Consider the following 14,029-nt stretch of genomic DNA (forward strand, 5'->3'; position numbering starts at 1 on the left):
CAACTCTACTTGACCTGGCTGATTTCACTTCTGTCCACTTGAAGCACTGGAGTTAGGCCAGCACAAAGTTAGAGCAAAGTCATCATCAGGTGCTTCTTACTGCAGCATTTACATGCTGATGGGATGTTATGAAACCACCATACCATTCCAAAATGGTATACAGCACATTTCTCAGTATATGAAATATGTTCTACAACAGGCTAATCATTGATAAAAGCCTCTAAGATGTTGCTGTTTTTACCTGTAGAAAAGCTACTAAGAAGAATAACAACCCTGACAGCTAGATTCTTGGGTGATGTGAAGTACGTACAGGTTGCTGTGCTTTTATTACCTAAGCACTAATGGCAATTTCAGAAAAGGAATTCAGGCAAAGTGGCACATAATAGGAGAACAGTTATAAGAGTAATAAGTCATGTCAAAAGTCAAGCAAGTGACTAACATTGACAGCAATATAACCAGTCAGCTGGCTGTGGTTTTAAAGAAATTAGCTAATACATCTACGGCATGAAAACAAAGACGATATCAAAGGATTTGGGGGGAAAAACAGCATTTAAATCCTCAAGATCAAAGTCTATCATGTTACCACTCTCAGTTTTACAGAATCCAAGAAATGCGAAGAAGCTTGTAAAAAAGTCAGCCAGAATATCAATTGCAGATTCAAGATTAATGCAGGAATCTTGCCCCACTGTGGTGTGCATGCGCCTTATTTACCCAGTAACATAGGTTGCTTGTTTTGTGAGGAGGAAAGTGCAAGAGTCTACCTTGCCATATAGCAAGCTGCATTTTGATACAGCTAATCATTACCTAATCAATGATAACCTAATTGAAAAAAAAACATTCCTTTAAAGAAAACAATGGTTCCCCACAACGGGATGCTGAAGTCAGACAACAGAATTCCACATCAAAATGCAACTCTGCTGCTAGTTACGGCTAGCAGAAACAAGTGCTGGACTCAGTCTATCTTTACTATATAAGCATGCTTCTATTTTTGGCTTTGGGAAATTCAACTACATTTTTCTTAGTCGTTTCACAGCTGATTTTTCCAATCCATAAGAACTCAGCTGTCCTTTGGGAACGCAACACCACAGCTGCCTTTTTATATGGGAAGAAGTATAAAGTAACCAATACATCTCACATACAGCCCTCTATGGACTGGCTTTTGCAAACACAGGGCCACTTAGGGCCTTAAGTGGCTTCTTTCATTAAATACATCCACGCCTACCACACAGACATAGCAAATCCTGATTTATCGTGGATATACACAGTGCACGTAATACCTCCATGGGTCTATTGGAATATGCCCGACTTACAACTGAAGCAATGACTTGCTTCATATGTGCAGCAGTCCTGCTGCTAGCCTGCTCCCTGCCTGCGTGAAGAGCACCGCAAAAGAAGCTGGGAAGGGGTTGTTTTCCCCAAACGTTCCTCCAGCCTGAGGGCTCCTAGAGCAGAAGTCCTGTATGTGTTTCATGCTCTCTAGCGATAACATGTTTAATGCTGCCCCGCCATGCATTAGCTGTTTGGCCATCAGCATGTTTCCAACCAGTTACTGTCCAGCTAACTGTGATTCAGGGCTCACTGTCACCCTCCCTATAGATTCACGGATGTAATGACAAAACACTCACACTCTGTTCACTGTCCATACTTGCTAAGCATCAGTCTTCTTACCAAATTGAAATTATCCAAGCATAAAATTAAGGTGACACACTTTAAACCATGTGTAGTTTCCTATTCACTTTCACCAATCCAAGAATCATGGTAATTGTTTTTTCTACAGTTAAAACAAATTCCAACCAAAGCAACAGATTTCAGCCAATCCAAAACCAGAATGTTTACTAATGAAGTCATAATGCACAGAGATTAACTAGCAGATTTCTCACCCCTCCACCCCCCCTTCTCTTTACTCCTGCCACTGCTCAGTTTGGGAAGAAAGGAATTCCATTCCTGCAGGTAGTCTGGTCTCCAGATTTGAAAGGGAAACCTGCAAGAAAATGGCTCTGTAAAATGGCTCTATAAAGAAGTGGTACAGCATAAAGAAAAGGTACAGCATAAAGAAGCTGCAGAAGCGTGACAAATGCAGATTTCTAGAAACATGCTGAAAGCTGAAATTTTCCTGAGGTTTATTTCAGGACAAAGAGTGAGAGCCTCTGAGCAAACACAAACCTGCTTCAACTGAAGCTAAAGATGCCATTTCATGCATAGATCACACATAAATAATGAAAGAAGTTTTGAGCCGTTCAAATCATTTTCACATTGTACCAAGCATTTATTTATAACACTGCTTGTTTAGCAAGTCAGCCTTCATAGTTTGCAAATTAAAAGCTTCTGTTTAGCTGTAATGAAAATGGATGGGTGGGAATTAATTGACAAATTTCAGAGTGCTAAAACCTGTGTGTTGACCACTGAAAAGCAGTTTGCAGAGTATGATCGGTGATACAGGCACCAGGAATCGTGATGGAAGAGGCAGCTCTCAGAGCTCCATGAGAGCACGGAGACCTGCAGAACGCCAGGCTACGTTACAGGGGGCAAGTGTCTTCTGGTGTATAATATCTATTGTGATAGTTGTACAGGTATTAATGGGAAAGTTTGTAAGTACTTGAAAGAAACTATAGTTATGAATATTAACTAGCTAATAAATCATACCAGAGGCTCTGATTAGGTACTTGATCAAATCAAAAAAACTTATGAAACTGAAGTATAGCACATACTATATGCAGATTTCATCAAAGTATCTGGTACACAGATTCTTAACTTTTATGTATAAAAACATATTTTTCAGTTAATGACAGAGGCCAACATGGGGAAGCTTTATGGATAATTATTATTGCTAAATTGATCATTTTCAACAATAAATTGATTGCCTGCAGCAAATAGACCCTCTGGCAGAAAAATGAAAGGCAAGATGCTAAGGTAGAAGATACGATTTCACTAGAAAGGGATATATAGCTCTGGTTTGTCTGGACAAAACTGTAAAAGGTACACCCGAACAGCACCATTGGTAGCTCTACTCTTTCATAGCTGTTGGGATGGGAAGAGATGTTGCCCTCTTGAAAAGCACAGCCTCATGAGGCAGGATGGCAGTGAAAGATCTGGTCCACCATTTTTTTAAGGTTGCAGTACGTTAATTGAGAGACGAGAAAAAACAGTTATGATATAGAAAGAAATGAAAATTTATGATCTTTTCAAGGCCAGGCCATGCAAGTAACAACTGAAAGTGATTTTAATCTGTAAGCTCTTTACACGTTTCCATGAAATAAATTGTTCCCTTTCCAATGATGGGATAGTGCCATTCCAGAAATCCTCCCAGCTGGCCATTTCAGCAGAGTTCAAGAACAAAGGGTATACAGACCCCACGTGTATCTGCACAGAGATACTTGTTTGGGGTCAGGTCTCATACACATCAGAAAGGCAGCATGCGGAAATGTCTTGCAGTTGTGTATTCTGTGCTTCTCTGGATACAGAGAAAGTCGTGGTCTGAAGCTGGTGTTTATTAAAGTTTCTATGATTAGAAAATGCAGATGTTTTCTTTATGTAAACTCTCGTTAGTATAAATGCAGTAACAGTGAGGTGGAAGTTTCCAGCACATAATTTTTGTATGCAAATTTCAAGTGCCTGGATAGCATTCTGAATGTTTAACTATTGTTTTCAAAAATAATCTCAGATAGCTTAGCAAAGCATCTACAACTAAAGCTGTTCCACTACAGTGCAGTGTATCTCATCCTTTTCATGCTGAAAAGATGAAAACTTCATTATCTCTATAGGTCTGCTGTAAAAGTAATGAATGAATGCTAAGAAGCAGCCTGTATAATTTGTTTTTATAACTCAGCATGTTGACAGAGAATTCTTGATCTCAAAGGATACAGTTAATTGTGAGTTGGGGGAATATTTCCTTCATTTTATTGGTCCTGTAGAACATATTAGAGCAGGTTTGGCCCCATAATAACCAGAGCTTCATTGACTTCCCAAACAGAGGTGGCTTGCATCCAAGCTGCTCAAACTGTATGTGTCCATACAGGTGTGCTGTAAGGACTCAGCCACGGTACCAGAGGGAGTCGGCAGTAGAACAGGACACTCAAACTAATACAGCGGAGTTTGAAGCTGGTACCATAAACACCTGGATTGTGTTGCACTATTCTGTCTTGGTACGATTTCCACTCACAGAAGAAGGACCATTGCTGCCTGTAGCCATTGGAGGGTAGCGCAGAGATGTCCACATCAGCTTTCAGCATAGCAGCTCGGGCACTGTATTGCAGCCATTACAATGCAGAGACGCCAGCTTCTCAGCAGGGTGATTTAATCTGCAAGGGCTCTGTGCTGCTGTCACTGTCAAGTAGGCATGCCCTAACTATTCCTCTTGAACTTAGCCTCTTTTATATTAATGGATTTCACTGCTTGAGGTATTTTAATTGTGTTCTATTGCCAAAGGCTTTCTAATACCTTGATGATGTTTTATGCAGAAACAGAAGTTTCTGGTTGCTTGAAGACTGAGATGACATCCTGAGTAATTGCACAGCTTAGGAAGATGATATCTGAGCATATGCCTGACAATTTCACATTCACATTTGATAACCTCATAATTTATATGAATAATCTAGAAACACACCAGAAATGCCCCAGTGGCTCTGATGCACTTATTTTTAAAGGCAATTAGCATACAGGCTTTCTAACATTCCCAGCTATCTAGCCAGCTTGTAACACAACTGCATTAGATGCTGATAAAGAATAAAACAGCTTGATGTGACTGGTCTCACCTGAATTATCCTTTCTAGGACTATTTTGCTATGAGAGATTCCCATATCTGTTGAAGCATGGTCAGTCTGTGGCACTGGTAATAGCTGGAGAGGTGACTTTCAAATCACACCTTTTGCAATATTTTAATGCAGACAGCACCCCAATCTAGTTCACAGATTGTCCCACAAACAGCTGTGCCAGAAGAGCTTGGAAGACAGGGACAAAGTCTGTGCCACAGTAGCTGAAGTGACCTAGTGAAGACAGCTGCCTAATATTGCCTAATGCTGCATAACATTTTGGGCCGAAAAATTACGTCTACATTAGCACAATTTCTAAGGAAGGAATACCTTAGAAAGACTTTTGGGGAGACTATCCTTTGCTGCTTTTTTTTTTTTTTTTTTTCAGTTTGGGTAGAAAGCTTGGTCTGCAACATTGCCATCTTAAAGTCTGAAACAGAAGATACACGATGAATAAAGTTATGTGGAAAATATTACTTACAGATGAATGAAGATGCTTGAATTCTCCCTTCCAGCTTTACTAGCACTGTTGAGCAAAATGCACTTTCCCCTCACATATGATGTGGTCAAAACTGTGCAGCTGAGCAGCATTCCCATTTAGATCAAAACTTCATCCACCCCGATACAGCTACTGTTAATTCATGCAATACAGATATTGGTCTCATTGAAACCCATCTCATATGCTCATTATATTTATAGTATATGTACAAAGTCAACCACAAAAGCCAAAGGAATGCTGTATGGCAGGCTTGGAATTTTATTATTTACAGAGGTTCTGCCACTACATAATTTCAGTTTTCACCTCTCTTGATGGTTACTGAAGACATTTACATGAGGATATATATATACAGATAAGATCCTCAGGTAGTGGAAAACTGAAAGCCTGGCTCAAGTCAGAACTGTGTTAGTTTACACCACCTCAAGATTTGATCCAGGTTGGTGTTGCTCAAAAGCTTGCTTGTTTCTCACTTGAAGTCAGTGTTCACAGTTCGCAACGTTACCATGTGCTGCTTTAAAGATAATCTGGTTGCCAGAAGCAGTGAAGTATGTCTGCATGGAAAAAAATAAGCAGCAGGAGCAGAGGAACCCTGAACCCACAAAAGATCGTAATTTTCAGGAAAATGTATTTAGTAATTAAAAACAAATGGAAAGATATGATGAAAATGTATTAACAGAACTGGCTATCTAGAAGGAAAATGTTATCCTGGGTGGGGTTTTTTTCCCACTATTCACTAGCAGTTGTAAACCAAAATTACTTACTTTTAATATTATTTAGATGACTACGTGAATTAATTTACATGAAAATAGATAACATAGTTGAGGTAAAAACATATGATCTGCTTAGTGAAGCGTAAGTGTCAAAAGAATGAAACAAACCACCATATAAAAATCTACACAATATTGTCAAGTAGCATTTCTAGAGTCTATTATTCTACACTCACCTAAAAACAACTACATTTTTCTATTTCTTCCAACATTCAAATGGTATATTACACTACTGTGCATTCTCCTTTTTTTTTTTTGGCACAAAAAAATAATGAATACCATTAAAATGCACACACAAATGAGTCAAAGCTCCCACAGAGATTTATTTCATCAATACATTTTAAAGAATTATCTTTAGTCTTGCATTTTAAATCAAGTTGTGGTTTTGCTCTGCTTAGAGATTAGGAAGACTTTACACATTACAAAACTTCTTACCTCTCTTTAAACTATTCCACCAGTATTAATCCTTCCTCTGTCATTTTAAAATATTTCATATCTCATTAGCAGATTAAAAATTCTGATGATGTTTAAGCAGCTGTGAAAACTATGGCATACATTTTCCTTCATCTTTTTTAATTTGATATGGAAGTTACGTTTTTCGAAAAAAAACCCTGTGAAACCAGTAAATTATCCTGTGCTCAGCCACACAGCCACCCTGGTAAAGAGGGATTACTTATAAAAATCCAAGGCAGTAAAAAGCACGTGAAAAATATTTTTCACATGATTTCAGTCTACCAAATTATTTTTACAACTAAATTTATAAATGGAAGTACTGACACTTTTAAAAATTAGAATTGCTATAAATCATAGGTTAACTTCTCTGCTGATCTAAAAGACAAAACTTCGCTGAAGCTTCTGTAGATGCATTCCGCTGTACCAAAAGCCATTTACTATTATCAAAGCCTGTCAGTTTTTTGTTATCTGGTGGACTACATCCTATTTAAAACTGGGAGTGCAATTAAGTGCAAAGCAGCAGAGGACTTTCCTGCTTTGTCTTCTATGAATTGGTCACCAAATGGTCTGCTGGTAACAAAAACTTTGCTATTTCAGAAGAGGGTTGGAAGGGGTTATCCAGCATTGACCCATCTCTTCTGAAACAATGTCAACATCTACGTAGTTTTTCCAGTCATTTAATAAACTGACTTATTTTCCTAAAGAAAAGCAGAGAAACAAAATGTAATCAGTAAACAAATAAAAAAAATCTGTTTTAGTAAAAAAAAATTCATTTTCCTTGATCTAAAGTGTCCATAATCCAGTGCAGCTAACAATAACCTTCAGGGTTTATAAATGGAAGTATACTAACTGACCAGTATTTCATTGTAAATGTCAGTCTATAGTAAGGAAGTGCACTATATTATAAAAGGCGTATGCAACAGACATATATATCCTTGTGCCAGATGTTTTACTGTATTATAGAACTAAGGAAGGGGGAAAAAAAAGTTCACTTGAAAAGGAACAATTAATGCTGAATATACGCAACAGACTGTACATACTACTTGTTAGTACCATAAAACATATGTAATTAAGAACAAATTCCATAATACATTGAGATGCTTAAACTTACAGAGTTTTCCTAATGAAAAAATATTTTTCCATATGTCTCCAGCCCTCTAAATTTCAGTAGTCTACAAAACACTCCTTGCCTTGCCAGAGAATCAAAAAAGGAAAGAGAACTGTATCCTATTGCCTATTTTGATTTATTACTGGTTTATTTTATATTTCTTGTCAGACTAAATGGCCTTCAGCAATACACATACCTGTTAAACAAATGCCAAGTAAAATCAGGTAACTTTGACATAGGTCCTTAGCTTTGAGTTGTGTCATTGGCTGAAAATTTCCTTCATGTAACTTGGAAAGCAATAGTGTGGTTTTATTAGCCCCACTGAAAACCTGAAAATAATTTCTTTCTATTAGCAAGGACTTTCTTTGTATTGTAATAGATAGAATTAATACAATATTCACTGAGAAGTCTGTTTTAGAGAATACACAGGGCCCAGTCTAGTGCTGTTTGAAATCTGTGGACATCATAAAATGAAAAAAACAGATAAATCATCATTCCAAAAGGTGTATAAATTCGTTTTGAAAAATGCTATGGTTTTTTATATGTCTTATAACACAAGTCTATTTAAAACTAAATTTAAAGCAAGACAATGCACATTAAGCTCTAAGTTTACTACAAAAGATTAAAATTCTCAAAAAGTCATATAACATTTAATGTCTTAAGCAGTTCGTGTTTGTACTGAAATTTTAAAGTAGGCCAAACCACAGGATCAATGGAAGAAGTCATGAAGTAGACTGAAAGTTTATTGAAGTGATATTTCAGTTTTTGGCAGCATTAACTCCCCTTGCAGGTGTAAAGAATATTCATTCAATGAAATTATTTCAATACCTAGCTCACGCAACATTATGAACTAATTGGTAAATTAGTTCAGCAGAACTTACTTCTCTTTTTTACTCTAAGAACTGCAGTAAGATCTTGTAATTCTAAAAAATATGATAACCACAACATGTGTGTTTACTGATCATACGTAATGTTTCCTTTGGCTTTGAAGCATAGAAAAGAAGTTGCAATTCAAGAACAGTTTTAAAGTTCTATTGATTTGATATTTTTTTAAATGTTTTTGTACATTTTACTTGAATCTTATTTTGCATCACAGCATCACAGACTGGTCGGGGTGGGAAGGCACCTCTGGAGATCATCTAGTCCAACCCCCTGCCGAAGCAGGGGCACCTGGAGCAGGTTGCACAGAGTCACATCCCGGTGAGTTTTGAATGTCCCCAGAGAAGGAGACCCCACAGCCTCCCCGGGCAGCCTGTGCCAGGGTCTGTCACCCTCAGGGTAAAGACGTTCTTCCTCATGTTCAGACGGAGCTTCCTGGGCTGCAGTCTGTGCCCGTTGCCCCTTGTCCTGTCACTGGGCACCACTGAAAAGAGCCTGGCCTCAGCCTCCTGACACTCGCCCCCGAGATGTTTGTGGCCATTGGTAAGATCCCCCTCAGCCTTCTCTGCCCCAGGCTGAACAGCCCCAGCTCCCCCAGCCTTTCCTCATAAGGGAGACGGGCCAGTCCCCTCATCACCTCGGTAGCCCCCGCTGGCCCCTCTCCAGCAGCTCCCCGTCTCTCTCGACCTGGGGAGCCCAGAGCTGGACCCAGCGCTCCAGATGCGGCCCCACCAGGGCAGAGCAGAGGGGGAGGATCACCTCCCTCGACCTGCTGGCCATGCTCCTCCTCATGCCCCCCAGGGTCCCGTTGGCCTTCCTGGCCATGCAGGCACACTGCTGGCCCATGGGCAACTGGCTGTCCATCAAGATCCAACCGCGTGGAAACTAAGTAAATTCATACCTTTTAAATGTTACATGTTCTTTTTGGTGATTCTGTGGTTCACCATTGTCTAATAAAATAAAGTGGAAACAAAAATGTCCAAATGCATTTACTGTATTACATAATCTCTTAAATAAATATTCATAATATTTCCCATAGCATATTTCCATAATAAATATGAGCTTTGTACTCCGTTACAATCGACATCTTTAATGGCTGCCAAAGAGAAGAAATCAACTTCCATTTAGAAAACTGACTAAATCAGCACAAATGCAAGGCTAGTTAAGAGCTATTCTTTGATTTTAGTCTTCCTGATTTTGGATTAGAATCATAAATAATATTGGTGACATAATCACTGAAGTTTAATCTTTGCAGGTTTTATTGCAATGAAAGCATTGTTGATTGAGTCACAACTGATACTGCACTGTGAAGATGTCATATTTATAAGTTATCTATCCCAGATCTCAATGTTCAAGAAACTGAGAGGGTCCTAAGAAAGATGGACAGAAGGGCATTTTGGTTTTGGAGCTACACAGATGACACAAGCAATGTCTGGGGGTGCCAAAGATGGTGAGCTTTCTATGTGATCTTAATTTTTACGAGAACCAAAACCATTTGCTTGCTTTTTCAGGCAGGAGCCACACAATGAAATGCCTGATGGATCAAACATCTGTCAGTTATAGGAACATATATCGCCAATTTTAATATACTGATGTATTCGAGGAAAGCATTTCAGCCAGGAACTTTGTGAGGATAATCCCAGCAAGTGCAGAGCTGTACACTAAAGCAAGGTCACTGCTAGGCCTCTCTGAGTTAGAGCCTGCATCAGTGACATTTCCATGCCACAAACAATTTTAAAAATAAATACAGCTACATAATAACATGTCTCTTCTGTGCCCCCTCCCCAGCTCACCAGATCTGCTCCCATCCCCACAGGTGGCCCAGTTCCCATGGCAATGCAACCACCCTCATCTGCTGTTTTGTACTGTGTCCCCCCTTGTACCACCCCCACCCTGGCATGCCCCAAACGCTCTGACTGTGGAAACTCTGGCAAGTTTAGTCATCTTGTTAAAATTAACAGCCTGGGGGCTAGAGGGATGTAAACTCAAGCCTCCTCTCTCAGATGTATATCACTGATACCCTCCTGGAGCTTGAACAAACAAATGTAAGAAATGCCAACCATGTGTCATGAAGTTACTTCTTCACGTAACCATGGCAAAGTGTAGGCAGCTAAACAAAACTGTGATCATTTCGAATGGCTTAAAATATTCTTATTGTCATTAAAGAGGCCAGCTGATGGCCAAACAGGGTTTAGACCAACTATGGGCTTCAGGTTTACCAACCAAACTGGGCTTGGTATCTCTGTTTGCATTGGACCTTGTCAGAAAATTTCAATCTAATAAGGAAATCCAAAATTATATTTAATTTTTAGTAAAGACTCCTTTCCCTTTATCCACCACGGTCTAACACTCTAACCAGCCGTTAGGAATGACAAATGACGAACGACCATGGAATTGAAGCAAAAGGGACACTGTAGAGGTCCCTGTGCCCCAGACAGCTGTCACTGGCAACCTGCTGGCTTCCTGGGAGTTTCTACCTAACTAAGCCAATGATATGACACACTTGGGAAACTGTTCTAGGAAGATTCTGCAAGTTAGCAGCTGTGACTATTACGAAGTGTAATGGTAAACTAACAGTTAGTGTAATATAAGTGTAAGTTTTTATTGCTGCTTGGAAATAGCTTATTAGCTCATCTGAGCCATGTTTTTTTCTGTAGTATTACTATTTTAATAACAGCGTCTCCACACCAGTAGACAGCTATCACATGTTTTTTCCCCCTTTCTGTCGCAACCTGACCAAAGTTACCGCAAACTGCTATACTTGCATTTTTTTAAAAAAATCCATCTGATCTAATATTGCTCATATGTTACAGCTGCAAAGCAACGTCAGTAAAGCAGACAGCTATGCAACTTTGCAGCCTAGTGGACAGAACTCAATTTGATGTGCATAATGGTTGTTTGTTTGTTGGGTTTTTTTGATAGGAAGATGACTAAAGCAAAGACACAGGTGCCTGATGCCACTTGAGAAAATTGTAGTCTTTATTGACTCACACTGGATTGCACAACGCGTGGACATTTGGTTGTGTGGGCCCGGTTCAACACTCTGCTGAGAAGCAAAAATGGCTGAATGGCATCCATATGGTTGCCAGCTTGATATGCTGAGTAACAAGGTAAACGTTTCAGCAGCAGCAGAGGGCAATAAACATATTTTGCATATAATTCTTTCAACTTACTCACTTAAGAGAAGTAGGTAGCTATCAGCTTGTTATTCTGTCTGTTCATCTGGGAGAGAGTAACTACCAATACAGCCCACTGTTTTTAGTATGTGCAATACCTGATTAGTTTGAGACAGTTGTCATCACGATAAACCTAAGGCTGCAAACTGGAAGTAATGATGTGACTTGCAGTGTGTTAAGATGTTAGCGAAAAAAGAGTGGACTTAGTGAATGATGTCAGTAGATCAAAGATACTAAGTACAAACAATGATCCTGAAGTTTTTCACCTTTTGTTTCTATTAAGATTATGTTTCCATAATACATAGTGAAATCCTTGTATACACTGCATGTTTAGATAACTCAATATCAGCCTTGATGCCCCAGATTTCTTTATGAAAAATCTTAGGCACTCGAAGATGATCCCTGCCCTGCCTTCTCACACTCCATCTGAAAATTTTATCTTTCTTTATGCTTCCTCTCCCAATCATTCCCTCACATCTTTTCCTCTCAATTATCTCTGAGCAAACTGGATGTATACAAAATTCTTAAACAAAATTAAGGTAACATTTTACTCCCAAAAAGCTATAAAGCATAAAGCAATGGAATACCCTATCAAGTTACATTTTTCAGGTTATATAAATATAAAACCCCAAAAAACCAAAGCACTAAACACATTATGAATTTGCACATACACAGTTTGCCAAATCCAAAAGCCAATGAAACCTGACCAGAGGATTCTCACTTATTTTAGATGAAAACCAGTTTTACTGACTATATTGCTTTTTACCTGATGCCAAAATAGCACAAATGCAAGTATAGAGTCATTGCAGAAAATATATTCTTTACCGTTGTTACTTGGAGGATTTACAGTTTATACTTCTCAATAGAAGCAACAAATCTTATTACAGAGCCCCTGACCCTTCACTCAATACAGCATTCCAGAAAAAGGGCAAATAAGTGTGACTGGGAAATGAATCCTCAACCCCAAACTGAAGCCAGAATCTAACATTCTTTGCAAGTGACCATAGTTCCTTCAATTATACCTAAAACATGTAAACAGGACAGTCTTTTACAGATGTACTAAATGCCTAATTTTTAAGTCATTGGCCAACTTCCCCTCCTCTGTCTCTTCTCCCTTCTCTCCAAAATCCCTGTAACTTCACCATGATTTATGGGATGGGGGGGAAGAAGTGGAATTCTTCGGTGATATCTGTGATAAAGAAATAGTAATAGCACCTATGGGAACAATATTATCTTTTTTATTTTAACAGCTCTGGGCCAGGAGCAATCAACACTAACAATGACTCAAAAAAGATGACACGCAAATAAATCAAGAAGTTACAGAAGAGGTAAAAGTGATATATATTCCTTCTTCCATCTTATTTGCTTCATGGAATGCTATCCTTCCATTTATTACTCCTATGCCTAAATTATAATAAAAGAGAAACCTGCAAATTAGAATACTTGACAGAGTGAGTTATACTTCCTCTTCCCCATACAACACTGCATTAAGGACCGCTCATTTCTAGTGTAACAGCCTTCCAAGTCACGGTATTTTTTTTTTTTAAAAGGTCTGACTTTCAGCACGGATATTTTCTGATACACAGTTTTACATGCACAGGTAATTGCAGGCATAGTTTTGCTGTACTCAGCAATCATTTTCAGGCCCATTTTAGAACTATCAATTGTCCTATTACTTGTTGCATTTTCAATCAAGTACTTAAATCTAGGTGACCAAGTTTCAGAGATCTGTCCCAAAAGCTGTTATTATGTAGCTTATTAGTATCTTCAAGGTTATGCCACATATGTCCAAGAGATGCCACAAAAATAAAAGGTTTTGTTATCAGCGTGCTTGTTACTGTGCAGGAAGTCAAAGGAATTGCATAACTGCCCCTGCTGAAATGTGAATTTCTGCGGGATTAAGTTTAATTCACAGCGTAACTAGGGCATAAAAATACAGTTACAGAAGCATCACAGAATGGTTGAGGTCGGAAGGGCCCTCTGGAGTTCATCTGGTCCAAGCCCCCTGCTCAAGCAGGGCCACCTAGACTCAGTTTCCCAGAACCCCACCCAGGCAGCTTTTGAATACCCCCAAGAATGGAGACAGCACAACCTCTCCGGGCAATCTGTGCCAGTGCTCTGTCACCTTACTGTAAATAAACACGACCTGATGTTCAAAAGGAATCTCCTGTGTTTCAGTTTGTGCCCATTGCATCTTTTCTGTCACTGGTCACCACTGGAAAGAGCTTGACTCCACCTTTTTTGCAGCCTCCCTTCAGATGATAAATATCAGTGTATAAAACCTGGATGAGATCCCCCCCATGCCTTCTCTTCTCCAGGCCCCAGCTCCCTCAGCCTCTCCTCACACGAGAGATGCTCCAGTCTCTTAATCATTTTAGTGGTCTTTTGCTGGACTTTTT

This window comes from Falco cherrug, chromosome 2 (assembly GCF_023634085.1).
Source record: "Falco cherrug isolate bFalChe1 chromosome 2, bFalChe1.pri, whole genome shotgun sequence".
Classification (NCBI taxonomy): domain Eukaryota; kingdom Metazoa; phylum Chordata; class Aves; order Falconiformes; family Falconidae; genus Falco; species Falco cherrug.